Source organism: Prionailurus viverrinus, chromosome D3 (genome assembly GCF_022837055.1).
Source record: "Prionailurus viverrinus isolate Anna chromosome D3, UM_Priviv_1.0, whole genome shotgun sequence".
Classification (NCBI taxonomy): Eukaryota; Metazoa; Chordata; class Mammalia; order Carnivora; family Felidae; genus Prionailurus; species Prionailurus viverrinus.
In genome coordinates, this window is record NC_062572.1 from 31,668,154 (window position 1) to 31,677,456 (window position 9,303).

General features: G+C 47.7%; 1 protein-coding gene across 1 annotated transcript in view; it reads right to left on the reverse strand.

Annotated features, from left to right (window-relative positions):
- LOC125148788 (small G protein signaling modulator 1-like) overlaps nucleotides 1–8,770 on the reverse strand; it is a 113,066-nt gene extending 104,296 nt beyond the window's left edge. The window contains exons 1-2 of the mRNA XM_047827054.1: nucleotides 8,477–8,770; nucleotides 4,042–4,078 (exon numbers count right to left, since the gene is read on the reverse strand). The gene's annotated coding sequence lies outside the window, so the exon portion shown is untranslated. The remainder of the gene's footprint in view (nucleotides 1–4,041; nucleotides 4,079–8,476) is intronic.
- Between the last annotated feature and the right edge of the window lie 533 nt (nucleotides 8,771–9,303).

The window sequence follows — 9,303 nt, forward strand, 5'->3', positions numbered from 1 at the left end:
CTCAGGAGACATAACTAGTAAAATGTTGCTACAGCCAAAGACAGAGAAATGATGGCCTGTGCTCTCTTCAAGGATTTCTTATGGTTTCAGGTCTCACACTTAGGTCTTTAATTCATTTTGAGTTTATTTCTATGGTAAAGAAATTGGTCCAAGTTCATTGTTTGGTATGTGGCTTGTCCGGTTTTCCCAACACCATTTGGTGAAGAGACTGCCTTTTCCCCACTGGATAGTCTTTCCTGTTTGTGGAAGATTAACTGCCATACAGTTGTGGATCTCTTTCTGGGTTTTCGGTTCTATTCCATTGAGCTATGTGGCTATGTTCTACACCAGTACCCACCATACTGTTTGGATTACTACGGCTTTGGAATAAAACTTGAAATCTGAGATTGTGATACTTTCAGTTTTCCTCTTTTCCAATATTGCTTTGGCCATTCAAGGTGTTTTGTGGTTGTATAGAACGGTTAGGATTGTTTGTATAGCTCTGTGACAAATGCTGTTGGTATGTTGACAGGGATTGCATTACATCTGTAGATTCCTTTGGGTAGTGTAGACACTTTAAAAATACATATTCTTCCCATCTATGAGCATCGGATGTCTTTCTCTTTCCGTCACCTTCAATTTCTTCCATCAGTGTTTTAAGGTTTCCAGAGTATAGGTCTTTCAAAATTTGGACCCTGTTTTAAAACAGCTTTCAGTTCGTTATTTTGCCTCCACCTCTCCTAACCCATGAAATCTCCAGGAAACACCCAGTCTGAGTTTCCATAACCCAGTGTGACAGGCAGGGAATTCTCTGAAATGGTTGAAAATTAAATGTATAAAAGTTATCACAATGACTTCTCACCTCACATCTGTCAGAATGGCTCAGTTTCAACACACAGGAAACAACAAGGGTTGCTCAGGGTGTGGAGAAAAACAACCCTTGTGCAATGGTCATGGGATGTAAATTGGTATCGCCACAGCAAAAGCCAGTATGGAGGGGCCTCAACAAATTAAAAATACAAATACCATAGGATCCAGGAATTCCACTACTGGGTATTTATTTACCCAAGGGAAATGGAAATACTAATTTGAAAAGATATATGCACCCCTATCTTTATTGTAGCATTATTTACAATAGACAAGATATGGAAGCAACCCAAGTGTCCATCAATACATGAACAGACCACACACACACACACACACACACACACACACACACACACACAATGGAATATTACGCAGCTTTAAACTAGAATGAGATCTTGCCATCTGCAACATCATGGATATACCTAGACGGTATGAGGGTAAGTGAAATAAGTCAGACAGAGAAAGACAAATCCTATATGATTTCACTTCTATGTAGAATCTAAAAAGGGGAACAAATGAACAAACAGAGAAAAAGCAGAAACAGACCCATAAATGCAGAGAATTGACTGTTCCCAAAAGGGAGGGGAGGGGAGGGATGGACAAAATGGGTGAAGGGGAAAGGGAAGTTCAGGGCTCCAGTTACAGAGTAAATAAATCACAAGGCTCAAAGGTACACCAGAGAGAATCTAGTCAGTGATACATAATAGCATTATACATTAACAGATGGGAGCTACACTTATGGCGAGCACGAGGTTTCTATGTTATGAGTGGAAGTACCAACTAGAGATTAAAAGATTAAAAGTTCCCAAGGCCAACTTTGTTCCTACACTGGTCTTGCCTTATTGAGGTCCAGAAGAACGAGCAAGACCTTCCAAGACTTCAGGGGCATTCAGCTACCCAAGGAGAGAGACTGCGATCAAAATGGTCCTGGTAGTTGTGCCTCTATTTCTTTATACGCTGCCTGAATATTTTCGTCCCCATGAGCTCCCACTCCTACATTACTCTTCGGCACGGTTCAGTGGCATTCTCCAACCTTTCAATCTTTAGCCTATGAAGGCACAGACTCCTACAACAAGGATGGGCTCAAATGACCGAGGGTAGGAGCCATGTCCTGCTCCTGGAGAACAAGCTAATTGGGAGTCTCAGTCATCCACACAGTCACCTCAACATAGGCATGTTATCACCTATCCAGATGAAGCTCCCTTACTGATTTGACAAGTCAGTCCTACCCCTGCCCAGCCCTACAGGTACATGGGAAGGGCATCACAGATTTAGGAAAAGAGGTGAAGTGAGGAGACAGCTCGCCTTGGGCCATACATCTCTGTAGATCACAATCTCCACCCCCACCCCCAATTCCTTGAGAGGATCTAAGCCATCCTCCCTAAGTGGGGGTGCAAGTAGATGATATCATATTTCTCTTTGCTGTAAACAGACTCTTCCCAGCAGCTCAAATGATTTTCAATCTCTCTCAACAGAAAATCTGAAGTATGCTCGCACCTTCAATGAAACCAACAGACACAAAAGCAGAAACCTGGTCAGGACCCTCTTGAACTCTCTATTTGAATACGCCTTTCTAAGCAACTCCCCTAATCCTGGGTCCTTCATTCCTGTCATTCACCTTTATCTCACTTGGCATAAACCCCCATCTTCTGACATCTTTTCTGAAACTCTTATTCCTATCCAGCTCAGTGTTGTTCTTCTTGAATCCTGGTCTCCTCTGCTAATTCAATTCTTACCATACTTCATTGTATTCATTAGACCCGCTCCACAGCTTTCTAGAAACTATTGAAAATTTGCCTGCAAGGTGAAGACAAAAACAAAGAAAGGAAAGAAGAAAGAAAGAAAGAAAGAAAGAAAGAAAGAAAAAAAGAACCCGAATTTAAATCTCATTTCTGTCACTTATCATATCCAAATAGGTCACTTCAATCTCTTTTGAGTTTCAAATTCTCCATGGAAATAACCATTGGGCAAGGAGGTTAAACATAGGTTGAAGTACCAGAGGGTATTTTGATGAAGTAATCTCTGAGGTTCCCTACATCTTGAGATTCTAAATGCTTTTGATTTGGCCTCTGGAAAAATGGAGAGTCCTTAGATGGCAGAAGTGGAAAACTTAATGGAAAAAAAAATACCAAGAAAACCATAGAAGGAAGTAAAAAGGCAAAAGCACAGTACAGAAAAGTCATGGGAAAAAAACATCTCCAAAAAAAGAAAAAACTTCCTAGAACTAGTCAAGGGTACTAGCCCAAGGGGAAACCAGACGGGGAACTTAGGTAACAGAGAATCATAGACCAATATCCTCAAAACAGAGGCTGAATTTAATTAACGTAACATGTCTACAACTGGATATCCTTCCCTTACAGAAAACTCACTTGTCTCAAGAAGAGGGGATATCACCACATCTAAGGAGCTGCCTGACTAGATCTTGCTTATTACCTAAAAGCCGTGACACCATGGCCATAGCTGACATCCACCCTAAAATCTCTGATGGTAAAAACAAGGGACTAGTTACCACCACACTAATTACTTTTGTTAGCACTGGTGGTCAAACATATAAGGGCAAATGCTTGGACTAACCTGCTTTCTTAAGAAAACTCTAAATTGGAGCTCCGACATCATTACCTTTGACATTCTGAGTTGATCTGCCCTAGGATCTGTGTGTTCATCTCAGTGCTGCAGAGGAACCAGAGCATGGATGTGGAAACTACACAAGCTGACGCACAAACCCCTCAGCTACTCATTAACTATGGAATCATGGGGCGAGTAATCAACTTCCCTGAACCACAGTTGCCAAAGTAATAAAAAGTAGGCTACAATAACACAGCTACTTTGCAAAGCTATGCAATAACTATATAGCTTAACAGATGTTACGCATAGGTTATAGTGTCTCGTCCAGGGTAGAACACTCAACAACTGCTTTTGTTCTCTGCGTTCCCTTAGGAAACACATAATTTTCAGTTCATTCATTTCATTCCCTTTCATTTCATTTTTCATTTCATTATATTTCATTCCTTTATACTTTGAGAGTGAGTGCACACAGAAAGAGGGAAAGATATCCTAAGGAGGCTGTCAGCACAAAACTCGACGTGGGGCTTGAAATCACAAACCTGAGTTGAAATCAAGAGTCACACCCTTAACCGAATGAGCCACCCAGGTGCCCCAACAAATGTCATTTTTACAAATCCATAAAAATCCTACCTGGTTATAGAGTCTCCCTCAGCATTCTTATCTGCTCCTAGAGAAGAAAGCAAAATACATGTTAAATCAACAATCGAAAAATATAGGAAATTACAAGTGTACGGCTTATGATTTGTGAAAAAGTATTGCTTTGGGACCACACCTGGAAACCACACTACACTGAATGGTAATTATACCATTGGTAGGCTTAAAGCACTAAGAAATCTTACCTTCTCCTCTATATTGACCAAAAGCAAGAATGGGTTTTATCAGAATTTGACACCTACGGGTGAACTGATGTTTACAATGACCATCACTGACCGACTCTCTGACGCTGGAGGAAAATGGTATCGTTAGGTGAATATCCTAAGCTGACAATGTCAAACTGAAACTAGCATGATTTTTCTGGACTTCCACTACTAGAGGAGTTAAAAGAGAGTGTGTTTATTTTCTTGTAACACGGCAGAACATCCCCAGCTCTTCAGCAGACACTGTTCAGTTTTAGGACGAAACACCCCCTCACAAAGTGTGCTCTATAGCTACTGTACTTTGCAGCATGGCCAAACCACAGCAAACAGACTTGCCCTGGCCTTATTTCCGATGGGAAGTTAAGGAAGAAGGATTTGGCATTCCAGTTTGATAAAGTTCTAACCTCTTGAGACTGTCTCCTTCCATTGCTAGAGACTCTATCTAGACCCACCGTACATCACAGAGGAGTATGATCCCAGTGTGAGTGCTATGTAGTGGTTCATGATGTCATTTTTCTCAACCCTCCCCATTAGGTAACACACATCTAGAGAAATTATGCTTTGTTCATGGAAGGCATATGTCATCAGATCCTCTACTGCTGAGCAACAAAACAAAACAAAGGGCAAGGAATATCTTGAATGCCTACATTCAATTACGGGGGAATTTTAATTTTCTAAACATTCAAAAATATCCACTCTGTGATTCTAACTATATGACACTCTGGAGAGAGCAAGGCTATGGAGTTAAGGATTGGGGTGAATGTAGGGATAAAGGGGCACAGCACAGAGGACTTTTAAGGCAGTGAAACTCTTTCACACGATACCACAAAGATGGATTCACATCATTACACATTTGTTAAAACTCATAGAATGTATAACACCAAGGCTGAACACTAATGCAAATTAGAAACTTTGCCTGAAAATGATGAGTTAGTGTCCATATAAAATGCACCACTGTTGTCAAGGTGCCTGGGTGGCGCAGTTGGTTAAGCGTCCGACTTCAGCCAGGTCACGATCTCGTGGTCTGTGAGTTCGAGCCCCACGTCGGGCTCTGGGCTGATGGCTCATAGCCTGGAGCCTGTTTCTGATTCTGTGTCTCCCTCTCTCTCTGCCCCTCCCCCGTTCATGCTCTGTCTCTCTCTGTCCCAAAAATAAATAAACGTTGAAAAAAATAATAAAATGCACCACTGTTGTCAGGGTGCCTGGGTGGCTCAGTTGGTTCAGCGTCCAAGTCTGCATCTAAGCTCAGGTCATGACCTCACACTTCATGGGATCAAGTCCTGCATCAGGCTCTGTGCTGAGAGCACAGGATTCTTTCTCCCCTCTCTCTCTGCCCCTTTGCTGCTCACACACATGCATGCTCTCTCACTCAAAACTAAACAAAGGAACTGAAAAATATATACTACTAAAAATGGACCACTGTCATGCAACATGTTGACAACAGTGGAGGCAATCTGTGCGATGGAAATCATGGCACCACACATGCTGACATTGCAGTGCTGCGTAGACGTGGATGGACACGTTTGGGTTATGACATGTAAAAGCTTGGCTCTGATGTCAGACAGACCTGGGGGTGAAGTGTCTGGCTCCGCACCCTGTCAGCTGTGTGCTCTTGAGCAACCACGCCTCCCCTCCAAGCTCAGGTTCTCTGTCTGTAAAGTGGGGACAATCGCACTCACCTCAGAAAGTTACCTGTACACACAGGGTACGGCACAGAATAGCCCCCAGGAAATGGAAGTTCTGATTCTGGAAACGATGTGCCCCAAGAAATACAGAATTCAGAATCAGCCACCAACTCACTACTGTAAGCCCTGCCTTCTGACTGCAGATCCGGAGTCAATGGGCGCTAGAGGCCTTTTGCCCAAATTTGCAAGGTTCTGTCCCTGCCCCCCTGAGGCACCAATGGGATGCCACACAGGTCCCTCTGATCAGGTGATGGCCTTGGCCTCATGTCAGGCAGAAAGCTCATTCCATGCCCCAAACTCGGCTGCTCCCAGGAGAGAGGATGCAGGCCTACACCTCTGGTCACCAGGGGCAAGGTATATCCACCCCAACCCCCCACCCCATGGCCAATAATCCAAACTAGACTGACATGGGTGGGACCTCCAACGACGCTCCTTCTCCACATGTGGAAACTGAGTCCTCGAGAGGGGAAAGGACTTGTCCAGGGCATCGAGGGAGCTGCTGGCAGAGCTGGGACCAGGGTCCCAGCTGGTGCCCTGCCCAGAGGCAGATGCCTTGTTCACACATTCTTCTGCCTGTGGCCTCCACTCCCAGTTGAACAGCCAACCATTTCCTTGAAAACACAGCCATTCCAGTTGCAAACATCTGCAGAGCACATATTACAGCTAGGTTTGGTTAAACAATGAACAAAGAGTCTGCAGGTTTTTAACCTGAAGGCTTTTGGGGGAAGTGCTAGAGACACCCTCCCCTAACATAGTCATCAGAATATTGTAGGTCTGTATGTTTTGTTGGAAGGTGGTCTATCTACATAGAGCTTTCTTCAGGTCCCCACAGGGCCTCTAAGAGAGCTAAACTGAAAACATCTGGGCCTTTCTGAGGAATTCCACACATCTCACCTTATTCAGAAATGCTAGAATGAGGGGTGCCTGGGTGGTTCAGTCGGTTAAGTGTCCGACTGTGGCTCAGGTCATGATCTCATGGTCTGTGAGTTCCAGCTTCGCGTTGGTCTCTGTGCTGACGTCTCAGAGCCTGGAGCCTGCTTCAGATTCTATGTCTCCCTCTCTCTATGACTCTCCCCCATTCATGCTCTGTCCCTCTCTGTCTCAAAACTAAATAAATGTTTTAAAAAAATGCTAGAATGTACAGTCAGCCCTGGAGCTGATTCTTTCAACAATGCGGGACATGCCACACCTAGAGACCTATACACAGACATATGCCCAAGCTTTCTGAGCAGGGAGGGGCAGCAACAAGTCCAGGCTTCAAGCCTGTCCTTTGGTGGCTGTCTGCCACCAGGCGGGGAGGGGCTTCTTGGTGCTCAGTGCTGACACCAGATGCGGATACCCTCAACACACATACACAGGCACAGATATGAGGCCAGCCCCCAAGGTCTGAGGGCATTTGTGGTCTCAGACTGAGGACTCAAGATACAGGGGTGAGGCAGCTCAGCAGTGGCAGGGTCCCAGGATGGGAAGTGACATAAGGAAGGCGATAGACACGCATACAATCGCACATACATGGTCACGGCCTCACCCATGTACACAGAGACTCATGCATCACACAGATACACCTCATACTCACGAAAACACATGAACACACAGACCCATGTACACGCAATAAGAAGATATACTTGGATATCTCCAGACCGATGCACAGACATGCTCAGAGGCACACACTCACAGCCACATGTCCTCGCCCACATAGGCGTGTGCATGCTTTACACACACGCGCACACACACAGTCCAAGCATCTAAAGGCTCCCCAGGAACCAACCACTATGGATTCTGCCGTCTGCGGCCAGTCCAGGGCTACAAAGTAAAGGCTGGACTGGGTTCCCAGTTGGCCCCAAAGAGAGGGAAGGGGCAGAGGGACAGTTGAACCTTGCTTGCTTCTCACTCTCCTGCATGTGGGGGTGGGGTAGGGGGTAAGGGAAACCCACCTGCCAAAACAGCAGGGGACAAGCCCACAAATGGAGTAACCCACTTGCCAGGGGCTTTCAGGGATGGGGGACGGGGGGAGTCTCTTGGCTTCTGGGGGTGGCTCCAAGCACTGAGAATTTGCGGGAAAGGGGAGATATGGGATGAGGGGCATTTTTCCACAGTGAACCTTTCCCCCCTTCCGAAGTCTGGTCTTCCTTCTACAGCTCCATTCAGCCCCCCACCACCCAATATGCCCAGTCAGCCCTCCCAGGCGCTTGCCTCACCTCACTGAGATCCAACCACCGGCTCTTTCACAAGAGGAGGTCCTACCCAGACATATCCAGGGGTGACCCACACCCGGGGGGCCCTCCCGCTGCACCCGCCCCTGCACACAGCATAAAAACATCCAGAGTCCCCCTATACTCCAACCCCCAAACTCACTCGCCTCCAGTTCCGCCGGAGGTAAATACCCAGCCAGGTTGAGCCCCAAACCAGAAATGGCCATCCCCGCCGCTGCCAACGGCCACCTCTCCTCCGGAAACCCTTCCCTGGGGGCTTGAAAGCCCCCTCCCCCAGGATCGCGACCCCGCCCCCGCCTCCAGCACCCACCTCCTTCTGGACGGTGCGCAGCAGCCTATGTCGAGTGTCCGCCTCTGTGGGACGAGACGAGGGGGCAGCCGGTCAGCCAAGCGCTGGGGGCGGGGGCCCGGGGCTGCCCTCCCGCTGCTCCCGCGCCCTGCGCCCGCTTAGCGAGGCGCCGGAGGCCATGGCCGCGCACGCTGCGTTCTCAGCCCAGACTGTGTTGGTGCCCGCTCTCTGGCTCCGCAGCTGCAGCCGCGGGAGGGCGGGGCCGAGCGCCCGGTGACATCACGCCCCGCCACCCAGCCGCCCCGCGCAGCCGCCGCCGCCACAGCACGCCTCATTCGTACGCCGCAGCTGCCGCCGCCGCCCGCCGCCGCCGCCGCCGCCCGCCGCCGCCGCCGCCGCCCGCCGCCGCCGCCGCCGCCCGCCGCCGCCGCCGCCGCCCGCCGCCGCCGCCGCCGCCCGCCGCCGCCGCCGCCGCCCGCCGCCGCCGCCGCCGCCCGCCGCCGCCGCCGCCGCCCGCCGCCGCCGCCCGCCGCCGCCGCCGCCCGCCGCCGCCGCCCCCCGCCGCCGCCGCACTCCCAAGGCTGTCCTAAGAAATAGAAAACCGGAAGAGGTTAGAATTGTAAAGAAGGGAGAAGGATCAAAACGACTCACAGGTAAAATGTAACCTCTACAGAACAGATAATTCCAATATTGAAGCTAATAAAGACAATATTAAAGGATAGAAAACTTTCATTTTATAAACCAGTACAACTTTAATATAAAATCCTGTTTTTTAAAAAAATAAAGACTATCTTGTGTACAAAAACAGATGTAAAAATCCTAAACTATTAGTCAACATAATCCAGAAA